Source organism: Electrophorus electricus, chromosome 15 (assembly GCF_041902795.1).
Source record: "Electrophorus electricus isolate QZ-2024a chromosome 15, ASM4190279v1, whole genome shotgun sequence".
In the NCBI taxonomy this organism is placed as follows: Eukaryota; Metazoa; Chordata; class Actinopteri; order Gymnotiformes; family Gymnotidae; genus Electrophorus; species Electrophorus electricus.
In genome coordinates, this window is record NC_137511.1 from 25,415,367 (window position 1) to 25,440,200 (window position 24,834).

At 39.8% G+C, this 24,834-nt stretch overlaps 4 non-coding genes across 4 annotated transcripts; 3 read left to right on the top strand and 1 right to left on the bottom strand.

The window, feature by feature from the left end:
* Positions 1-5,522: 5,522 nt before the first annotated feature.
* trnap-ugg (transfer RNA proline (anticodon UGG)) lies at positions 5,523-5,594 on the top strand. The gene has a single exon. It is a non-coding gene; the product is annotated as a tRNA-Pro (tRNA).
* Positions 5,595-11,116: 5,522 nt separating this feature from the next.
* Positions 11,117-11,188, top strand: trnap-ugg (transfer RNA proline (anticodon UGG)). Its single transcript has one exon. It is a non-coding gene; the product is annotated as a tRNA-Pro (tRNA).
* A 5,522-nt stretch (positions 11,189-16,710) lies between these two features.
* On the top strand, positions 16,711-16,782 carry trnap-ugg (transfer RNA proline (anticodon UGG)). Its single transcript has one exon. It is a non-coding gene; the product is annotated as a tRNA-Pro (tRNA).
* A 1,968-nt stretch (positions 16,783-18,750) lies between these two features.
* Positions 18,751-18,832, bottom strand: trnas-uga (transfer RNA serine (anticodon UGA)). The gene has a single exon. It is a non-coding gene; the product is annotated as a tRNA-Ser (tRNA).
* Positions 18,833-24,834: the final 6,002 nt, after the last annotated feature.

A 24,834-nucleotide genomic window follows, 5' to 3' on the forward strand; every position in this document is an offset into this window, starting at 1 on the left:
ACTTTGACTTCAACCAGTTGCTGGAGGTGAGATCATGCCTTCTCTATTTAAAAGTTTTTGCTAAGGGATGTCCAAATTAAGAAAGAGCTAGAGTGCCCACTTCCTGTCCTGGTGATCCAGTCTTCCACAGAGTATACAGCTGGCTCTAAGATTCTTGAAAAATTGCATTTCATTTAGCACTTGCTTTACATTCCGTTTGGAACTAAACTCTCCAGGTCCAGAATTGGCATGTTACGTTTTAAGGAATTTACTATGGTAATGTTTACCTTAACATGAGGTCTATCTATACAGAGAAGTGGACAGGGTCGCCCTATGACCAAGGCTTTAATCTCTCGGCCATTGCAGCTGTTGCATACTTTGGGCACTTGTGGGTTATGTCCTTGGACTTCTTCAAGCTCAATTATGAGTCCCCATGTGTCATTGATTCAGGGTTGCAAATGGCCTGATATGCAAATTCAAAGACAGGACTCTCCCGCATGGTCTGCTCACTATTTTAGCAAGCTAATGTCAATTCCAGATAAACAGGTGCTCAGAAGCTTGTCAGAGTATTAGACTGATGCACTACCTACTACACTAATGTGGCCTCCAAGGTCTTCCACGTCACGTGAAAACGTGGGACAGCTCAAGGTGGCTCACCAATTTTGCCTGAACACTGCTTTTGTTTTTAAAAAATCACACCTAGCTGATGTAGGTGTCATGTAAAGTTTTCACTGGCATGCTGTTAGTACAAGTGGGCAGAAATGTAAGTCAACAAAGATGAAACTTGCACATTGGAAATAAATTAGTGCAGGATATCGCTTGACCTAAGTTGAATGTTGACAAGAGAGTGCAGCTCAGTACATTAATTTGCAATGGAATAATCAGACATTTTGCAAACAGAGTCAAAGCCAAATTTGATAAAAATGCTGCATATGACATAACTCATAGTGTAGACCAATCTCGTGTTTATCACACAGGGATAGTCAAAATGCTTTGAATATTTTGCATTTTTACAAGAATTCGAAAAGAAATACAAATCATAAGCCAGCACACCAACATTGTTAAAAGAGGAAAATGAAGACAGGGTCAACATCACCAGAATGTGTTTAAAAAACTTTCTCTTGTATGTGCACTGATCCAAAATACTTCAAAACCTGTGGGATGTGTACATCTCAGTCAGTTTCTTTTAACACACATGCATCTGTCCTTGTTAGTATATTAGATAGTATCTCTGCCTCTCAGGCAGAAATTCTTGGGTTGTTTCCCCAGCAGGGAGTATTCCTATTCTTAGTGCACTGCAGACAAACCGGTGACTTGGCACCCTTTTTAGGAATGATAACATCGAATCCTACACCCACAGTTGCTCTTTTCTACTTATATGAATCAAGACACTAGCACATTGTGGATCAATACTTTGATAAAGCACCTGGGAGAGAATTTGATGCCCAGTGGCGACATTATCTCTAAGCAGACATGACAAAACATGCATACCATCAAGGCCAAGACTGAAGAGCATGGAAAAATTTTGTCAATTTCATAAACTACATCAAATGCTTTGCTGGTGTCAAATATTGTAATGACATTAAATATTGTGACTTGACAATTATGTGAAGGGTAGTGCTTGGTAACTGTCCATCTTGACTTTGGATTGTACATTTTCTCTCTTGACTTGTCTCGGGACTACAGTGTCAATTCTTGAGATGTATTTGTTCCATTTACATTTACATTTAAGGCATTTAGCAGACACTTTTATCCAGTGTGACTTACAAAAGGGCTTTGTCATTTACTCATAGAATACACCCTAGCCATTACAGTAGTTTAGAGTCCAATATACCACTGATCTAGAATACTGTAGAAATAAAAGGATCACTGCCGTTACCTAGAAGTACAAAATGCATAAGGACTAAAGTTTGTTAGACAACATCAGTGTAATAAATACTACCCTACAATAAGTGCTAATTTAGTTAGTCAATATAGGAGCAGGGTCATTTGTCAGATTCCATGAATAGATGGGTCTTTAGTCTGTGTTTGAAGACTGCAAGAGCTCTGCTGTCAGGAGAGCAAGTGGAAGCTCATTTCACCATCTGTGAGTCTCAATGCTTGTCTTCCATGAGACTTGGAGCATGGAATTTCAAGCCGAGCCATACTTGAGGCTCGAAGCACCTGAGGTATGAATCGGGCTTTGACTACTGACTCAATGTATCAAGGGCCTGGCCCATTTTTGGCTTTGTAGGGCAGCATCAAGATTTTAAATCTGATGTGATTAGAGTTTTTATATGCCCATGATATCACGGAGGTAAGAAGGATGTGCTTTCTGCACTACATGAAACAAGACACTGCTATGTGGCAGGTAGATCATTCAGGAAAGGGTGTGGGAGTGCAAGATCTCCCCACTGGAGAATTGGTGCTGTATACCAAGTTCAATTGTCACCTTTGAGAACAGATGTGACATAAAGTTCATGCCTTGGTCAGATTGTATAACTTTGGGCAATCCAAAGGTAGTGCAGAATTTAATAACAGCTCTTCAATTTTAGTTATCGAAGGGGAATTGCCTCAGGTTACGTGGTGGCAGCACACATTATAGTCAATAGGTAGCAATGCCCAGAACGGGTCTTTGGCAAAGGGCCCACACAATCAACCAACACCTTTTCAAAGGGCTCACCAACTGCTGGAATGGGGCACAGAGGAACAGACAGAATGACCTGATTTGGTTTTCCGGCCATGTAAGGCATGAACGGCAGTGTCCAACATCACTCCTAATCGATGGCCAAAAGAAATGTTGTAGAATTTGTTGTTTTGTCATTTTTCTGATACCTAGGTGTCCAGACAGGGGATGGTCATGGGCTAGTGATAATATGTGTATTTGGTATGATGCTGGAACAACTACCTGGGCTACAGAGTTTCACTCCTCCTCAGAATCAGACTCACTCCATGTCCTGAATACAACACCACCTCAAATGAAATACATGCGCCGATAACCTTTCGGTTTGTTTTGTCACGATTCTTATTTTCTAGTACACATCCATTGGTCAAATATATTTATCATTTACTAAAATTTTATTCTGTGCATTGGAATACTTTTAAAATATACATCAGTAAGGTAATGTACATGAACCCATGTTTTCTGATTGTTTTTGGATAACAGAAAAATGGCTTGTCACGTGCATCCTTGACTCAGTCTATCTGTTACAGAAACAACATTTTTTGAGACAATTCTAATAGCCATTATTGTGGAAAAACCTCATCAGCCAGGATGATTTTGCATGTAGCTGTTTAATACAATCGTATAGGGTAGTTGTGTGTTTGATTATAAATGATGATCTCATAATAATCTTATCTACATATTCTTATACATTTACATAGTAGCATTCACTCATATACTCAAATTCCATATGATACATAGAAAAGGTCCACCTCATCCATTTTAGTTTTTACCTGATCAATAATCCAAAAAAATATATAAATAACAGCACCCTCTAGCGATGAACCTCAATTATTTCAAGCTAAATATAAAGTATAGCTAGGATAAGTCAGCACTATCTTGCAGCTAGAACAAATTATTCTCAGATTAATTTATGCATCATGGCAAGTGGCTGAGTTAAAAATGAAACACAATTAAGTCAAATTAAATTGACCCACCTGCAACAAGTTCAGCAACCACATTTAATTTCACTGAATGGTCAGCTAGCCAGCCTATACAAAACAGGTTATTGTTAGAAATTCTGCATGTGTGATTCACTTATCTTCACATCTCAGATTGCTTATAATGATATACTAATGTATCCACGTTAGAAATAATTGGTGAAATCCACCACAAAAGGTGAGACTCAACATAATAAATAATGAGACAAATCTTGGGATATGACTTGGATATTAACCTACCCAAAGCAGCTATGACTCGCTCTGCTCTATATAAGGGGCTGGAGACTTTCTGACCAGCAGGTTGCGCTGAACCCATTTTGCAGGCATTTCACAACTTTATCATTTTTAACACTGTGACATTGTTTTAGGTAATCTGTGTTCTACATATTCAAAAGAAGCACACTAGGAAGTAAGAATGGCTTCTTCTTTGGTGAAAATCTCCTTGTTAAATAATCTTTTTTTTCTACTGCATTGTTGTAAGTTTAAATTTGGTTAACATTTTTTCAGGGTTGCATGATTTGTAATTTTTTTACTGTTTGGAATGCCCAAGGTTTATAATATTACAAGTGGGACTATTCTCTACAAACCTATGCGATATCAGATCAAAGTTATTAGAATGTGTGATTTTCTGCTGTTTGTTATATATGTCAATGTTTACAGTAGCGATTTTCTTTGTTCAATCATTTTTTATGTGGTCTAACTGGAAGCATCTAATGACTGTGGTAACTCAAAGAGCTATTTAAAGGGCTCCGTCAGTGATTTTTAATCATTGCTGCACATACATTGTTGGTTTTCTTAAAAGTTAATTTTGCCATGTCATTGCCAATGTGTTTTTCACAGGCTAAGAACATCAGTGAGCTCTCTCTGACCAAGGTCTAGTTTATAGCCAGCGAGCTTGGTGGAGTTATGTTAAAGGGTTGGCATGCGGGCTTCCTGAGTGGTTTTTAAAACGTGTGTTTTGCTGAATCATTGGCAACACAAAACACCGAATGCTCCATCTGGTCACGGCCAATATTATAGCCAGCAAGTTTGTTGTTGCTACCTGAAAGTATTAGTGTGCAAGATTTAGGTTTTTTTTTTTTACAGGCTATTTAAAATATGCTGTCAATGCAGTGGCTATGCTGTAACATTCACGTTAGATTAGACTTGCAACTAGACTTTGTAGGGTGGAAGAACTACGGGAACAGAACTGGGTTGTGCTTCCGTACCCTTTACCGACACATTTTTTAGTACCATTTGTGTGAAGTAGGAAAGTCAGCTGTGGTGGAACAACAGTAGAGCCAAAAACATAGCAAAGGGCTGAAATGACCTTACCTTTGATGTTAAGGTCTCTCAAGAATGCCTAAGGTAACTAAGCATGTGGAAGGTCACAAAGAGCAGATGGCTTGCATTCCCTCAGCCTTCAATGACATGCCGGCATGTTGTTGCATCATTTTCATACACTGACCCATTCTCACAAATCAAATTAATTATCTTGCAAACATGTTTTGAATTGTTTCTAGTGGTAGATCAATGACAAGGAATAATACCTGTCAAGTATGTACCTTGCAATGTTGCAAAGTCATCAGTCATCAAAAGAACTCTAAATTAATAAAATGAAAATTGTAATAAGTCAAGAATGCCAAATGAGCAGAAGGTGTCCAAATGTGGACATGAGACAAAAATCCAAAGGTAAACAAATGCAATGGGCTTGTTGGTCTAGGCGTATGATTCTTGCTTAGGGTGCGACGGATTCCAGGTTCAAATCGGGAACGAGCTCTTTATACTTACTTTGGATCCACAGGTGTCTTGCACCATATGTTAGTGTCGCTTCATGAAAGAGTAAAAGAACTGAAAGACCACCTCAATTCTGTTTCTTAACATTGCCCAGTCAAAAAAAGGGCTGTAGTGAGTTTAATGATGGCTTGTTGGTCTAGGGGTATGATTCTTGCTTTGGGTGTGAGAGGTCCTGGGTTCAATTCCCAGACAAGCCCACTTTGATTTCAACCAGTTGCTGGAGGTGAGATCATGCCTTCTCTATTTAAAAGTTTTTGCTAAGGGATGTCCAAATTAAGAAAGAGCTAGAGTGCCCACTTCCTGTCCTGGTGATCCAGTCTTCCACAGAGTATACAGCTGGCTCTAAGATTCTTGAAAAATTGCATTTCATTTAGCACTTGCTTTACATTCCGTTTGGAACTAAACTCTCCAGGTCCAGAATTGGCATGTTACGTTTTAAGGAATTTACTATGGTAATGTTTACCTTAACATGAGGTCTATCTATACAGAGAAGTGGACAGGGTCGCCCTATGACCAAGGCTTTAATCTCTCGGCCATTGCAGCTGTTGCATACTTTGGGCACTTGTGGGTTATGTCCTTGGACTTCTTCAAGCTCAATTATGAGTCCCCATGTGTCATTGATTCAGGGTTGCAAATGGCCTGATATGCAAATTCAAAGACAGGACTCTCCCGCATGGTCTGCTCACTATTTTAGCAAGCTAATGTCAATTCCAGATAAACAGGTGCTCAGAAGCTTGTCAGAGTATTAGACTGATGCACTACCTACTACACTAATGTGGCCTCCAAGGTCTTCCACGTCACGTGAAAACGTGGGACAGCTCAAGGTGGCTCACCAATTTTGCCTGAACACTGCTTTTGTTTTTAAAAAATCACACCTAGCTGATGTAGGTGTCATGTAAAGTTTTCACTGGCATGCTGTTAGTACAAGTGGGCAGAAATGTAAGTCAACAAAGATGAAACTTGCACATTGGAAATAAATTAGTGCAGGATATCGCTTGACCTAAGTTGAATGTTGACAAGAGAGTGCAGCTCAGTACATTAATTTGCAATGGAATAATCAGACATTTTGCAAACAGAGTCAAAGCCAAATTTGATAAAAATGCTGCATATGACATAACTCATAGTGTAGACCAATCTCGTGTTTATCACACAGGGATAGTCAAAATGCTTTGAATATTTTGCATTTTTACAAGAATTCGAAAAGAAATACAAATCATAAGCCAGCACACCAACATTGTTAAAAGAGGAAAATGAAGACAGGGTCAACATCACCAGAATGTGTTTAAAAAACTTTCTGTTGTATGTGCACTGATCCAAAATACTTCAAAACCTGTGGGATGTGTACATCTCAGTCAGTTTCTTTTAACACACATGCATCTGTCCTTGTTAGTATATTAGATAGTATCTCTGCCTCTCAGGCAGAAATTCTTGGGTTGTTTCCCCGGCAGGGAGTATTCCTATTCTTAGTGCACTGCAGACAAACCGGTGACTTGGCACCCTTTTTAGGAATGATAACATCGAATCCTACACCCACAGTTGCTCTTTTCTACTTATATGAATCAAGACACTAGCACATTGTGGATCAATACTTTGATAAAGCACCTGGGAGAGAATTTGATGCCCAGTGGCGACATTATCTCTAAGCAGACATGACAAAACATGCATACCATCAAGGCCAAGACTGAAGAGCATGGAAAAATTTTGTCAATTTCATAAACTACATCAAATGCTTTGCTGGTGTCAAATATTGTAATGACATTAAATATTGTGACTTGACAATTATGTGAAGGGTAGTGCTTGGTAACTGTCCATCTTGACTTTGGATTGTACATTTTCTCTCTTGACTTGTCTCGGGACTACAGTGTCAATTCTTGAGATGTATTTGTTCCATTTACATTTACATTTAAGGCATTTAGCAGACACTTTTATCCAGTGTGACTTACAAAAGGGCTTTGTCATTTACTCATAGAATACACCCTAGCCATTACAGTAGTTTAGAGTCCAATATACCACTGATCTAGAATACTGTAGAAATAAAAGGATCACTGCCGTTACCTAGAAGTACAAAATGCATAAGGACTAAAGTTTGTTAGACAACATCAGTGTAATAAATACTACCCTACAATAAGTGCTAATTTAGTTAGTCAATATAGGAGCAGGGTCATTTGTCAGATTCCATGAATAGATGGGTCTTTAGTTTGTGTTTGAAGACTGCAAGAGCTCTGCTGTCAGGAGAGCAAGTGGAAGCTCATTTCACCATCTGTGAGTCTCAATGCTTGTCTTCCATGAGACTTGGAGCATGGAATTTCAAGCCGAGCCATACTTGAGGCTCGAAGCACCTGAGGTATGAATCGGGCTTTGACTACTGACTCAATGTATCAAGGGCCTGGCCCATTTTTGGCTTTGTAGGGCAGCATCAAGATTTTAAATCTGATGTGATTAGAGTTTTTATATGCCCATGATATCACGGAGGTAAGAAGGATGTGCTTTCTGCACTACATGAAACAAGACACTGCTATGTGGCAGGTAGATCATTCAGGAAAGGGTGTGGGAGTGCAAGATCTCCCCACTGGAGAATTGGTGCTGTATACCAAGTTCAATTGTCACCTTTGAGAACAGATGTGACATAAAGTTCATGCCTTGGTCAGATTGTATAACTTTGGGCAATCCAAAGGTAGTGCAGAATTTAATAACAGCTCTTCAATTTTAGTTATCGAAGGGGAATTGCCTCAGGTTACGTGGTGGCAGCACACATTATAGTCAATAGGTAGCAATGCCCAGAACGGGTCTTTGGCAAAGGGCCCACACAATCAACCAACACCTTTTCAAAGGGCTCACCAACTGCTGGAATGGGGCACAGAGGAACAGACAGAATGACCTGATTTGGTTTTCCGGCCATGTAAGGCATGAACGGCAGTGTCCAACATCACTCCTAATCGATGGCCAAAAGAAATGTTGTAGAATTTGTTGTTTTGTCATTTTTCTGATACCTAGGTGTCCAGACAGGGGATGGTCATGGGCTAGTGATAATATGTGTATTTGGTATGATGCTGGAACAACTACCTGGGCTACAGAGTTTCACTCCTCCTCAGAATCAGACTCACTCCATGTCCTGAATACAACACCACCTCAAATGAAATACATGCGCCGATAACCTTTCGGTTTGTTTTGTCACGATTCTTATTTTCTAGTACACATCCATTGGTCAAATATATTTATCATTTACTAAAATTTTATTCTGTGCATTGGAATACTTTTAAAATATACATCAGTAAGGTAATGTACATGAACCCATGTTTTCTGATTGTTTTTGGATAACAGAAAAATGGCTTGTCACGTGCATCCTTGACTCAGTCTATCTGTTACAGAAACAACATTTTTTGAGACAATTCTAATAGCCATTATTGTGGAAAAACCTCATCAGCCAGGATGATTTTGCATGTAGCTGTTTAATACAATCGTATAGGGTAGTTGTGTGTTTGATTATAAATGATGATCTCATAATAATCTTATCTACATATTCTTATACATTTACATAGTAGCATTCACTCATATACTCAAATTCCATATGATACATAGAAAAGGTCCACCTCATCCATTTTAGTTTTTACCTGATCAATAATCCAAAAAAATATATAAATAACAGCACCCTCTAGCGATGAACCTCAATTATTTCAAGCTAAATATAAAGTATAGCTAGGATAAGTCAGCACTATCTTGCAGCTAGAACAAATTATTCTCAGATTAATTTATGCATCATGGCAAGTGGCTGAGTTAAAAATGAAACACAATTAAGTCAAATTAAATTGACCCACCTGCAACAAGTTCAGCAACCACATTTAATTTCACTGAATGGTCAGCTAGCCAGCCTATACAAAACAGGTTATTGTTAGAAATTCTGCATGTGTGATTCACTTATCTTCACATCTCAGATTGCTTATAATGATATACTAATGTATCCACGTTAGAAATAATTGGTGAAATCCACCACAAAAGGTGAGACTCAACATAATAAATAATGAGACAAATCTTGGGATATGACTTGGATATTAACCTACCCAAAGCAGCTATGACTCGCTCTGCTCTATATAAGGGGCTGGAGACTTTCTGACCAGCAGGTTGCGCTGAACCCATTTTGCAGGCATTTCACAACTTTATCATTTTTAACACTGTGACATTGTTTTAGGTAATCTGTGTTCTACATATTCAAAAGAAGCACACTAGGAAGTAAGAATGGCTTCTTCTTTGGTGAAAATCTCCTTGTTAAATAATCTTTTTTTTCTACTGCATTGTTGTAAGTTTAAATTTGGTTAACATTTTTTCAGGGTTGCATGATTTGTAATTTTTTTACTGTTTGGAATGCCCAAGGTTTATAATATTACAAGTGGGACTATTCTCTACAAACCTATGCGATATCAGATCAAAGTTATTAGAATGTGTGATTTTCTGCTGTTTGTTATATATGTCAATGTTTACAGTAGCGATTTTCTTTGTTCAATCATTTTTTATGTGGTCTAACTGGAAGCATCTAATGACTGTGGTAACTCAAAGAGCTATTTAAAGGGCTCCGTCAGTGATTTTTAATCATTGCTGCACATACATTGTTGGTTTTCTTAAAAGTTAATTTTGCCATGTCATTGCCAATGTGTTTTTCACAGGCTAAGAACATCAGTGAGCTCTCTCTGACCAAGGTCTAGTTTATAGCCAGCGAGTTTGGTGGAGTTATGTTAAAGGGTTGGCATGCGGGCTTCCTGAGTGGTTTTTAAAACGTGTGTTTTGCTAAATCATTGGCAACACAAAACACCGAATGCTCCATCTGGTCACGGCCAATATTATAGCCAGCAAGTTTGTTGTTGCTACCTGAAAGTATTAGTGTGCAAGATTTAGGTTTTTTTTTTTTACAGGCTATTTAAAATATGCTGTCAATGCAGTGGCTATGCTGTAACATTCACGTTAGATTAGACTTGCAACTAGACTTTGTAGGGTGGAAGAACTACGGGAACAGAACTGGGTTGTGCTTCCGTACCCTTTACCGACACATTTTTTAGTACCATTTGTGTGAAGTAGGAAAGTCAGCTGTGGTGGAACAACAGTAGAGCCAAAAACATAGCAAAGGGCTGAAATGACCTTACCTTTGATGTTAAGGTCTCTCAAGAATGCCTAAGGTAACTAAGCATGTGGAAGGTCACAAAGAGCAGATGGCTTGCATTCCCTCAGCCTTCAATGACATGCCGGCATGTTGTTGCATCATTTTCATACACTGACCCATTCTCACAAATCAAATTAATTGTCTTGCAAACATGTTTTGAATTGTTTCTAGTGGTAGATCAATGACAAGGAATAATACCTGTCAAGTATGTACCTTGCAATGTTGCAAAGTCATCAGTCATCAAAAGAACTCTAAATTAATAAAATGAAAATTGTAATAAGTCAAGAATGCCAAATGAGCAGAAGGTGTCCAAATGTGGACATGAGACAAAAATCCAAAGGTAAACAAATGCAATGGGCTTGTTGGTCTAGGCGTATGATTCTTGCTTAGGGTGCGACGGATTCCAGGTTCAAATCGGGAACGAGCTCTTTATACTTACTTTGGATCCACAGGTGTCTTGCACCATATGTTAGTGTCGCTTCATGAAAGAGTAAAAGAACTGAAAGACCACCTCAATTCTGTTTCTTAACATTGCCCAGTCAAAAAAAGGGCTATACTGAGTTTAATGATGGCTTGTTGGTCTAGGGGTATGATTCTCGCTTTGGGTGTGAGAGGTCCTGGGTTCAATTCCCAGACAAGCCCACTTTGACTTCAACCAGTTGCTGGAGGTGAGATCATGCCTTCTCTATTTAAAAGTTTTTGCTAAGGGATGTCCAAATTAAGAAAGAGCTAGAGTGCCCACTTCCTGTCCTGGTGATCCAGTCTTCCACAGAGTATACAGCTGGCTCTAAGATTCTTGAAAAATTGCATTTCATTTAGCACTTGCTTTACATTCCGTTTGGAACTAAACTCTCCAGGTCCAGAATTGGCATGTTACGTTTTAAGGAATTTACTATGGTAATGTTTACCTTAACATGAGGTCTATCTATACAGAGAAGTGGACAGGGTCGCCCTATGACCAAGGCTTTAATCTCTCGGCCATTGCAGCTGTTGCATACTTTGGGCACTTGTGGGTTATGTCCTTGGACTTCTTCAAGCTCAATTATGAGTCCCCATGTGTCATTGATTCAGGGTTGCAAATGGCCTGATATGCAAATTCAAAGACAGGACTCTCCCGCATGGTCTGCTCACTATTTTAGCAAGCTAATGTCAATTCCAGATAAACAGGTGCTCAGAAGCTTGTCAGAGTATTAGACTGATGCACTACCTACTACACTAATGTGGCCTCCAAGGTCTTCCACGTCACGTGAAAACGTGGGACAGCTCAAGGTGGCTCACCAATTTTGCCTGAACACTGCTTTTGTTTTTAAAAAATCACACCTAGCTGATGTAGGTGTCATGTAAAGTTTTCACTGGCATGCTGTTAGTACAAGTGGGCAGAAATGTAAGTCAACAAAGATGAAACTTGCACATTGGAAATAAATTAGTGCAGGATATCGCTTGACCTAAGTTGAATGTTGACAAGAGAGTGCAGCTCAGTACATTAATTTGCAATGGAATAATCAGACATTTTGCAAACAGAGTCAAAGCCAAATTTGATAAAAATGCTGCATATGACATAACTCATAGTGTAGACCAATCTCGTGTTTATCACACAGGGATAGTCAAAATGCTTTGAATATTTTGCATTTTTACAAGAATTCGAAAAGAAATACAAATCATAAGCCAGCACACCAACATTGTTAAAAGAGGAAAATGAAGACAGGGTCAACATCACCAGAATGTGTTTAAAAAACTTTCTGTTGTATGTGCACTGATCCAAAATACTTCAAAACCTGTGGGATGTGTACATCTCAGTCAGTTTCTTTTAACACACATGCATCTGTCCTTGTTAGTATATTAGATAGTATCTCTGCCTCTCAGGCAGAAATTCTTGGGTTGTTTCCCCGGCAGGGAGTATTCCTATTCTTAGTGCACTGCAGACAAACCGGTGACTTGGCACCCTTTTTAGGAATGATAACATCGAATCCTACACCCACAGTTGCTCTTTTCTACTTATATGAATCAAGACACTAGCACATTGTGGATCAATACTTTGATAAAGCACCTGGGAGAGAATTTGATGCCCAGTGGCGACATTATCTCTAAGCAGACATGACAAAACATGCATACCATCAAGGCCAAGACTGAAGAGCATGGAAAAATTTTGTCAATTTCATAAACTACATCAAATGCTTTGCTGGTGTCAAATATTGTAATGACATTAAATATTGTGACTTGACAATTATGTGAAGGGTAGTGCTTGGTAACTGTCCATCTTGACTTTGGATTGTACATTTTCTCTCTTGACTTGTCTCGGGACTACAGTGTCAATTCTTGAGATGTATTTGTTCCAATTACATTTACATTTAAGGCATTTAGCAGACACTTTTATCCAGTGTGACTTACAAAAGGGCTTTGTCATTTACTCATAGAATACACCCTAGCCATTACAGTAGTTTAGAGTCCAATATACCACTGATCTAGAATACTGTAGAAATAAAAGGATCACTGCCGTTACCTAGAAGTACAAAATGCATAAGGACTAAAGTTTGTTAGACAACATCAGTGTAATAAATACTACCCTACAATAAGTGCTAATTTAGTTAGTCAATATAGGAGCAGGGTCATTTGTCAGATTCCATGAATAGATGGGTCTTTAGTCTGTGTTTGAAGACTGCAAGAGCTCTGCTGTCAGGAGAGCAAGTGGAAGCTCATTTCACCATCTGTGAGTCTCAATGCTTGTCTTCCATGAGACTTGGAGCATGGAATTTCAAGCCGAGCCATACTTGAGGCTCGAAGCACCTGAGGTATGAATCGGGCTTTGACTACTGACTCAATGTATCAAGGGCCTGGCCCATTTTTGGCTTTGTAGGGCAGCATCAAGATTTTAAATCTGATGTGATTAGAGTTTTTATATGCCCATGATATCACGGAGGTAAGAAGGATGTGCTTTCTGCACTACATGAAACAAGACACTGCTATGTGGCAGGTAGATCATTCAGGAAAGGGTGTGGGAGTGCAAGATCTCCCCACTGGAGAATTGGTGCTGTATACCAAGTTCAATTGTCACCTTTGAGAACAGATGTGACATAAAGTTCATGCCTTGGTCAGATTGTATAACTTTGGGCAATCCAAAGGTAGTGCAGAATTTAATAACAGCTCTTCAATTTTAGTTATCGAAGGGGAATTGCCTCAGGTTACGTGGTGGCAGCACACATTATAGTCAATAGGTAGCAATGCCCAGAACGGGTCTTTGGCAAAGGGCCCACACAATCAACCAACACCTTTTCAAAGGGCTCACCAACTGCTGGAATGGGGCACAGAGGAACAGACAGAATGACCTGATTTGGTTTTCCGGCCATGTAAGGCATGAACGGCAGTGTCCAACATCACTCCTAATCGATGGCCAAAAGAAATGTTGTAGAATTTGTTGTTTTGTCATTTTTCTGATACCTAGGTGTCCAGACAGGGGATGGTCATGGGCTAGTGATAATATGTGTATTTGGTATGATGCTGGAACAACTACCTGGGCTACAGAGTTTCACTCCTCCTCAGAATCAGACTCACTCCATGTCCTGAATACAACACCACCTCAAATGAAATACATGCGCCGATAACCTTTCGGTTTGTTTTGTCACGATTCTTATTTTCTAGTACACATCCATTGGTCAAATATATTTATCATTTACTAAAATTTTATTCTGTGCATTGGAATACTTTTAAAATATACATCAGTAAGGTAATGTACATGAACCCATGTTTTCTGATTGTTTTTGGATAACAGAAAAATGGCTTGTCACATGCATCCTTGACTCAGTCTATCTGTTACAGAAACAACATTTTTTGAGACAATTCTAATAGCCATTATTGTGGAAAAACCTCATCAGCCAGGATGATTTTGCATGTAGCTGTTTAATACAATCGTATAGGGTAGTTGTGTGTTTGATTATAAATGATGATCTCATAATAATCTTATCTACATATTCTTATACATTTACATAGTAGCATTCACTCATATACTCAAATTCCATATGATACATAGAAAAGGTCCACCTCATCCATTTTAGTTTTTACCTGATCAATAATCCAAAAAAATATATAAATAACAGCACCCTCTAGCGATGAACCTCAATTATTTCAAGCTAAATATAAAGTATAGCTAGGATAAATCAGCACTATCTTGCAGCTAGAACAAATTATTCTCAGATTAATTTATGCATCATGGCAAGTGGCTGAGTTAAAAATGAAACACAATTAAGTCAAATTAAATTGACCCACCTGCAACAAGTTCAGCAACCACATTTAATTTCACTGAATGGTCAGCTAGCCAGCCTATACAAAACAGGTTATTGTTAGAAATTCTGCATGTGTGATTCACTTATCTTCACATCTCAGATTGCTTATAATGATATACTAATGTATCCACGTTAGAAATAATTGGTGAAATCCACCACAAAAGGTGAGACTCAACATAATAAATAATGAGACAAATCTTGGGATATGACTTGGATATTAACCTACCCAAAGCAGCTATGACTCGCTCTGCTCTATATAAGGGGCTGGAGACTTTCTGACCAGCAGGTTGCGCTGAACCCATTTTGCAGGCATTTCACAACTTTATCATTTTTAACACTGTGACATTGTTTTAGGTAATCTGTGTTCTACATATTCAAAAGAAGCACACTAGGAAGTAAGAATGGCTTCTTCTTTGGTGAAAATCTCCTTGTTAAATAATCTTTTTTTTCTACTGCATTGTTGTAAGTTTAAATTTGGTTAACATTTTTTCAGGGTTGCATGATTTGTAATTTTTTTACTGTTTGGAATGCCCAAGGTTTATAATATTACAAGTGGGACTATTCTCTACAAACCTATGCGATATCAGATCAAAGTTATTAGAATGTGTGATTTTCTGCTGTTTGTTATATATGTCAATGTTTACAGTAGCGATTTTCTTTGTTCAATCATTTTTTATGTGGTCTAACTGGAAGCATCTAATGACTGTGGTAACTCAAAGAGCTATTTAAAGGGCTCCGTCAGTGATTTTTAATCATTGCTGCACATACATTGTTGGTTTTCTTAAAAGTTAATTTTGCCATGTCATTGCCAATGTGTTTTTCACAGGCTAAGAACATCAGTGAGCTCTCTCTGACCAAGGTCTAGTTTATAGCCAGCGAGTTTGGTGGAGTTATGTTAAAGGGTTGGCATGCGGGCTTCCTGAGTGGTTTTTAAAACGTGTGTTTTGCTAAATCATTGGCAACACAAAACACCGAATGCTCCATCTGGTCACGGCCAATATTATAGCCAGCAAGTTTGTTGTTGCTACCTGAAAGTATTAGTGTGCAAGATTTAGGTTTTTTTTTTTTACAGGCTATTTAAAATATGCTGTCAATGCAGTGGCTATGCTGTAACATTCACGTTAGATTAGACTTGCAACTAGACTTTGTAGGGTGGAAGAACTACGGGAACAGAACTGGGTTGTGCTTCCGTACCCTTTACCGACACATTTTTTAGTACCATTTGTGTGAAGTAGGAAAGTCAGCTGTGGTGGAACAACAGTAGAGCCAAAAACATAGCAAAGGGCTGAAATGACCTTACCTTTGATGTTAAGGTCTCTCAAGAATGCCTAAGGTAACTAAGCATGTGGAAGGTCACAAAGAGCAGATGGCTTGCATTCCCTCAGCCTTCAATGACATGCCGGCATGTTGTTGCATCATTTTCATACACTGACCCATTCTCACAAATCAAATTAATTGTCTTGCAAACATGTTTTGAATTGTTTCTAGTGGTAGATCAATGACAAGGAATAATACCTGTCAAGTATGTACCTTGCAATGTTGCAAAGTCATCAGTCATCAAAAGAACTCTAAATTAATAAAATGAAAATTGTAATAAGTCAAGAATGCCAAATGAGCAGAAGGTGTCCAAATGTGGACATGAGACAAAAATCCAAAGGTAAACAAATGCAATGGGCTTGTTGGTCTAGGCGTATGATTCCTGCTTAGGGTGCGACGGATTCCAGGTTCAAATCGGGAACGAGCTCTTTATACTTACTTTGGATCCACAGGTGTCTTGCACCATATGTTAGTGTCGCTTCATGAAAGAGTAAAAGAACTGAAAGACCACCTCAATTCTGTTTCTTAACATTGCCCAGTCAAAAAAAGGGCTATACTGAGTTTAATGATGGCTTGTTGGTCTAGGGGTATGATTCTCGCTTTGGGTGTGAGAGGTCCTGGGTTCAATTCCCAGACAAGCCCACTTTGACTTCAACCAGTTGCTGGAGGTGAGATCATGCCTTCTCTATTTAAAAGTTTTTGCTAAGGGATGTCCAAATTAAGAAAGAGCTAGAGTGCCCACTTCCTGTCCTGGTGATCCAGTCTTCCACAGAGTATACAGCTGGCTCTAAGATTCTTGAAAAATTGCATTTCATTTAGCACTTGCTTTACATTCCGTTTGGAACTAAACTCTCCAGGTCCAGAATTGGCATGTTACGTTTTAAGGAATTTACTATGGTAATGCTTACCTTAACATGAGGTCTATCTATACAGAGAAGTGGACAGGGTCGCCCTATGACCAAGGCCTTAATCTCTCGGCCATTGCAGCTGTTGCATACTTTGGGCACTTGTGGGTTATGTCCTTGGACTTCTTCAAGCTCAATTATGAGTCCACATGTGTCAATTATGAGTCCACATCACTTCAAATAAGCAACTAAATTCTCTATTCTGCAAGAGACTACATTGGAGTTCCACACCAACACCTTAATTCCTGGGCCATCACAACTTATGGACAAAGCAGCTATTTCTGCATCAATTCGTAGGACTCCTACAGTTTCACTGGCACGAAGTTGCAAATGGCATGGCAAGCATATGCGAAAGGAGACCTATCTTGGGATATGACTTGAATGTCAAGTCCTGAGATGTACTTGTTACATATACATATACATTTACATTTACGGCATTTCCCAGACACTCTTATCCAGAGCGACTTACAAAAGTGCTTTGTCATTTACTCATAGAATACATCCTAGCCATTACAGTAGATTAGAGTCCAACATACCAATGATCTAGAATACTGTAGAAAAAAGGGATCACTGCTGTTGCCTAGAAGTACAAAATGCATAAGGTCTATCTTAAACAATGATAAGTGCAATAAACAATAAGCACCAAAGTTTGTTAGTCAATATAGGAGCAGGGTCATTTGTCCTTTAAATATTCCATGAATAGATAGATCTTTAGTCTGTGTTTGAAGACTGCAAGGGACTCTGCTGTCAAGACAGCAAATGGAAGTTTATTCCATCTTCTGTGAGCCAGAACAGATAGTAATCTAAACACTTGTCTTCCATGAGACTTGAAGCATGGAATTTCACGCCGAGCCATACCTGAGGTTCGAAGCACTCGAGGTACAAATCAGGCTTTGACCATTGACTCAATGTAACAAGGGGCTGCACCATTTTTGACTTTGTAGTTAAGCGTCAAGATTTTAAATCTGATGTGTGCAGCTACTGGAAGCAAACGAAGGGAGCGCAGCAGCGGGGTAACACGTGTGAACTTCGGAAGATTGAACACCAGTTGTGCTGCGGCTACTACTGCTGTTACTTGCACGTACATCATCTTGTTAGTGACTTGTGGGTGGGCACTGGAGTGAACAGTGTAAGAGCTAAAGTGTTATAGTTATAGTTAAAGAGAAAAGAGGCCGCTGTCCCTGGAATGCTGGTGCAAGACATGGAAGAGAATCATAGGCAAACACCATTGCAATTTGCATGTGAGAAATAGTCTTCCAGAACTTTCTCTGAGCTAAGATGAATGTCCAATAGTTGAAGAGTTTTTACATGTCCTTTACATCACGCAGGTAAAAAGGATTTGCTTTCTCCTCTACATGAAACAAGACACTGCTATGTGGCAGATAGATCGTTCAGTAAAGGATCTGGGAATGCAATCTCTCCCCACTGGTGGCATGATGTCTCTGCAGAAATCACTTCAAATAAGCAACTAAATCCTCTATTCTGCGAGAGACTACATTGGAGTTCCACACCAACACCTTAATTCCTGGGCCATCACAACTTATGGACAAAGCAGCTATTTCTGCATCAATTCCTAGGACTCCTACAGTTTCCCTGGCACAAAGTTGCAAATGGCATGGCAAGCATATGCAAAAGTAGACCTAGAGGACATTGTACACTCATTCTTCCAGTAAAGGAATCAGAACAGAAACATGTCATCTCCTTACGCTGCAAGCAGGAGTCGAACCTGCGCGGGGATCCCCCATTGGATTTCAAGTCCAATGCCTTAACCTCTCGGCCATTGCAGCTGTTGCATACTTTGGGCACTTGTGGGTTATGTCCTTGGACTTCTTCACGCTCAATTATGAGTCCCCATGTGTCATTGATTCAGGGTTGCAAATGGCCTGATATGCAAATTCAAAGACAGGACTCTCCCGCATGGTCTGCTCACTATTTTAGCAAGCTAATGTCAAATCCAGATAAACAGGTGCTCAGAAGCTTGTCAGAGTATTAGACTGATGTACTACCTACTACACTAATGTGGCCTCCAAGGTCTTCCACGTGAAAACGTGGGACAGCTCAAGGTGGCTCACCAATTTTGCCTGAACACTGCTTTTGTTTTTAAAAAATCACACCTAGCTGATGTAGGTGTCATGTAAAGTTTTCACTGGCATGCTGTTAGTACAAGTGGGCAGAAATGTAAGTCAACTAAGATGAAACTTGCACATTGGAAATAAATTAGTGCAGGATATCGCTTGACCTAAGTTGAATGTTGACAAGAGAGTGCAGCTCAGTACATTAATTTGCAATGGAATAATCAGACATTTTGCAAACAGAGTCAAAGCCAAATTTGATAAAAATGCTGCATATGACATAACTCATAGTGTAGACCAATCTCGTGTTTATCACACAGGGATAGCCAAAATGCTTTGAATATTTTGCATTTTTACAAGAATTCGAAAAGAAATACAAATCATAAGCCAGCACACCAACATTGTTAAAAGAGGAAAATGAAGACAGGGTCAACATCACCAGAATGTGTTTAAAAAACTTTCTGTTGTATGTGCACTGATCCAAAATACTTCAAAACCTGTGGGATGTGTACATCTCAGTCAGTTTCTTTTAACACACATGCATCTGTCCTTGTTAGTATATTAGATAGTATCTCTGCCTCTCAGGCAGAAATTCTTGGGTTGTTTCCCCGGCAGGGAGTATTCCTATTCTTAGTGCACTGCAGACAAACCGGTGACTTGGCACCCTTTTTAGGAATGATAACATCGAATCCTACACCCACAGTTGCTCTTTTCTACTTATATGAATCAAGACACTAGCACATTGTGGATCAATACTTTGATAAAGCACCTGGGAGAGAATTTGATGCCCAGTGGCGACATTATCTCTAAGCAGACATGACAAAACATGCATACCATCAAGGCCAAGACTGAAGAGCATGGAAAAATTTTGTCAATTTCATAAACTACATCAAATGCTTTGCTGGTGTCAAATATTGTAATGACATTAAATATTGTGACTTGACAATTATGTGAAGGGTAGTGCTTGGTAACTGTCCATCTTGACTTTGGATTGTACATTTTCTCTCTTGACTTGTCTCGGGACTACAGTGTCAATTCTTGAGATGTATTTGTTCCATTTACATTTACATTTAAGGCATTTAGCAGACACTTTTATCCAGTGTGACTTACAAAAGGGCTTTGTCATTTACTCATAGAATACACCCTAGCCATTACAGTAGTTTAGAGTCCAATATACCACTGATCTAGAATACTGTAGAAATAAAAGGATCACTGCCGTTACCTAGAAGTACAAAATGCATAAGGACTAAAGTTTGTTAGACAACATCAGTGTAATAAATACTACCCTACAATAAGTGCTAATTTAGTTAGTCAATATAGGAGCAGGGTCATTTGTCAGATTCCATGAATAGATGGGTCTTTAGTCTGTGTTTGAAGACTGCAAGAGCTCTGCTGTCAGGAGAGCAAGTGGAAGCTCATTTCACCATCTGTGAGTCTCAATGCTTGTCTTCCATGAGACTTGGAGCATGGAATTTCAAGCCGAGCCATACTTGAGGCTCGAAGCACCTGAGGTATGAATCGGGCTTTGACTACTGACTCAATGTATCAAGGGCCTGGCCCATTTTTGGCTTTGTAGGGCAGCATCAAGATTTTAAATCTGATGTGATTAGAGTTTTTATATGCCCATGATATCACGGAGGTAAGAAGGATGTGCTTTCTGCACTACATGAAACAAGACACTGCTATGTGGCAGGTAGATCATTCAGGAAAGGGTGTGGGAGTGCAAGATCTCCCCACTGGAGAATTGGTGCTGTATACCAAGTTCAATTGTCACCTTTGAGAACAGATGTGACATAAAGTTCATGCCTTGGTCAGATTGTATAACTTTGGGCAATCCAAAGGTAGTGCAGAATTTAATAACAGCTCTTCAATTTTAGTTATCGAAGGGGAATTGCCTCAGGTTACGTGGTGGCAGCACACATTATAGTCAATAGGTAGCAATGCCCAGAACGGGTCTTTGGCAAAGGGCCCACACAATCAACCAACACCTTTTCAAAGGGCTCACCAACTGCTGGAATGGGGCACAGAGGAACAGACAGAATGACCTGATTTGGTTTTCCGGCCATGTAAGGCATGAACGGCAGTGTCCAACATCACTCCTAATCGATGGCCAAAAGAAATGTTGTAGAATTTGTTGTTTTGTCATTTTTCTGATACCTAGGTGTCCAGACAGGGGATGGTCATGGGCTAGTGATAATATGTGTATTTGGTATGATGCTGGAACAACTACCTGGGCTACAGAGTTTCACTCCTCCTCAGAGTCAGACTCACTCCATGTCCTGAATACAACACCACCTCAAATGAAATACATGCGCCGATAACCTTTCGGTTTGTTTTGTCACGATTCTTATTTTCTAGTACACATCCATTGGTCAAATATATTTATCATTTACTAAAATTTTATTCTGTGCATTGGAATACTTTTAAAATATACATCAGTAAGGTAATGTACATGAACCCATGTTTTCTGATTGTTTTTGGATAACAGAAAAATGGCTTGTCACGTGCATCCTTGACTCAGTCTATCTGTTACAGAAACAACATTTTTTGAAACAATTCTAATAGCCATTATTGTGGAAAAACCTCATCAGCCAGGATGATTTTGCATGTAGCTGTTTAATACAATCGTATAGGGTAGTTGTGTGTTTGATTATAAATGATGATCTCATAATAATCTTATCTACATATTCTTATACATTTACATAGTAGCATTCACTCATATACTCAAATTCCATATGATACATAGAAAAGGTCCACCTCATCCATTTTAGTTTTTACCTGATCAATAATCCAAAAAAATATATAAATAACAGCACCCTCTAGCGATGAACCTCAATTATTTCAAGCTAAATATAAAGTATAGCTAGGATAAGTCAGCACTATCTTGCAGCTAGAACAAATTATTCTCAGATTAATTTATGCATCATGGCAAGTGGCTGAGTTAAAAATGAAACACAATTAAGTCAAATTAAATTGACCCACCTGCAACAAGTTCAGCAACCACATTTAATTTCACTGAATGGTCAGCTAGCCAGCCTATACAAAACAGGTTATTGTTAGAAATTCTGCATGTGTGATTCACTTATCTTCACATCTCAGATTGCTTATAATGATATACTAATGTATCCACGTTAGAAATAATTGGTGAAATCCACCACAAAAGGTGAGACTCAACATAATAAATAATGAGACAAATCTTGGGATATGACTTGGATATTAACCTACCCAAAGCAGCTATGACTCGCTCTGCTCTATATAAGGGGCTGGAGACTTTCTGACCAGCAGGTTGCGCTGAACCCATTTTGCAGGCATTTCACAACTTTATCATTTTTAACACTGTGACATTGTTTTAGGTAATCTGTGTTCTACATATTCAAAAGAAGCACACTAGGAAGTAAGAATGGCTTCTTCTTTGGTGAAAATCTCCTTGTTAAATAATCTTTTTTTTCTACTGCATTGTTGTAAGTTTAAATTTGGTTAACATTTTTTCAGGGTTGCATGATTTGTAATTTTTTTACTGTTTGGAATGCCCAAGGTTTATAATATTACAAGTGGGACTATTCTCTACAAACCTATGCGATATCAGATCAAAGTTATTAGAATGTGTGATTTTCTGCTGTTTGTTATATATGTCAATGTTTACAGTAGCGATTTTCTTTGTTCAATCATTTTTTATGTGGTCTAACTGGAAGCATCTAATGACTGTGGTAACTCAAAGAGCTATTTAAAGGGCTCCGTCAGTGATTTTTAATCATTGCTGCACATACATTGTTGGTTTTCTTAAAAGTTAATTTTGCCATGTCATTGCCAATGTGTTTTTCACAGGCTAAGAACATCAGTGAGCTCTCTCTGACCAAGGTCCAGTTTATAGCCAGCGAGTTTGGTGGAGTTATGTTAAAGGGTTGGCATGCAGGCTTCCTGAGTGGTTTTTAAAACGTGTGTTTTGCTGAATCATTGGCAACACAAAACACCGAATGCTCCATCTGGTCACGGCCAATATTATAGCCAGCAAGTTTGTTGTTGCTACCTGAAAGTATTAGTGTGCAAGATTTAGGATTTTTTTTTTTACAGGCTATTTAAAATATGCTGTCAATGCAGTGGCTATGCTGTAACATTCACGTTAGATTAGACTTGCAACTAGACTTTGTAGGGTGGAAGAACTACGGGAACAGAACTGGGTTGTGCTTCCGTACCCATTACCGACACATTTTTTTAGTACCATTTGTGTGAAGTAGGAAAGTCAGCTGTGGTGGAACAACAGTAGAGCCAAAAACATAGCAAAGGGCTGAAATGACCTTACCTTTGATGTTAAGGTCTCTCAAGAATGCCTAAGGTAACTAAGCATGTGGAAGGTCACAAAGAGCAGATGGCTTGCATTCCCTCAGCCTTCAATGACATGCCGGCATGTTGTTGCATCATTTTCATACACTGACCCATTCTCACAAATCAAATTAATTGTCTTGCAAACATGTTTTGAATTGGAACACGCTGGAACAGGCTGAGGGCTCGGGCACACCGAGCTCCCTTACCTAGCATCCTGCTAGCCAACGTCCAGTCTCTGGATAACAAGCTAGACGACCTCCGGGCCAGGATAAAGTTCCAGAGGGACATTCGGGATTGCAATCTCCTCTGCTTCACCGAGTCGTGGCTGAACCCAGCGGTACCAAACCACGCTATCCTGCCGGCCGAGTTCTTCTCGGTTCACCGCATGGACAGGACGGCAGATTCGGGGAAATCGAGAGGCGGCGGAGTGTGTGTGATGGTAAACAACAGCTGGTGCAACAATGCCAACGTTGTTACTCTCGCCTGCTCCTGCTCACCCAACCTGGAGCTGCTCGACCTCAAACTTCGTCCTTTCTACCTTCCTCGGGAGTTCACTTCGGTCATCATCAACACCGTGTACATCCCACCTCAGGCTAACATGGACACTGCACTGTGGGAACTTCATGAGGCTCTCACACAGTTTCAGGCACAGCACCGGGACGCTGCACTTATTGTGGTTGGGGATTTCAACAGCGCTAACCTCAAGCGTGCGGTGCCCAACCTTTACCAGCACGTAACCTTCCCCACCAGGGGAAATAGGACACTAGATCACTGCTACACCCCATACAAGGACAGCTACAAGGCACTAGCTCAGCCACCGTTTGGTAAGTCGGACCACGCCGCCATCTTCCTCCTACCAAAATATAAACAATGGCTGAAACGGGAAGCTCCGGTTCAGAGGGAGGTCGCGCGCTGGACAGACCAATCGGTGGCCACTCTGCAGGACGCTCTGGATGACGCGGACTGGGACATGTTCCGGCGCAGCACTGATGATGTCAGCGAGTTTACGGAGGCAGTAGTAGGATTTATTGGGAAACTGGTGGACGACACGATCCCAAGAATCACCATCAAGAAGTTTTCCAACCAGAAGCCCTGGGTGGACAGAACCATCCGCGAGGCTCTGAACTCTCAAACTGCTGCCTACAATGCGGGGATCATCAGCGGGAACATGGACGAGTACAAGTCTGCAGCATACGGAGTGCGCAGGGCGGTGAGGGAGGCGAAGCGGCGCTACGGGAAGAAACTAGAGACACAGTTCCAGCAGAGTGGCTCTAGATCCCTGTGGCAGGGAATACGGATGATCACGGACTACAGGAGCCCACCCTCTGGGCTGATGAGTGCGGATGAGTCTCTGGCGAACGAGCTGAATACATTCTTTGCTCGCTTCGAGGCTA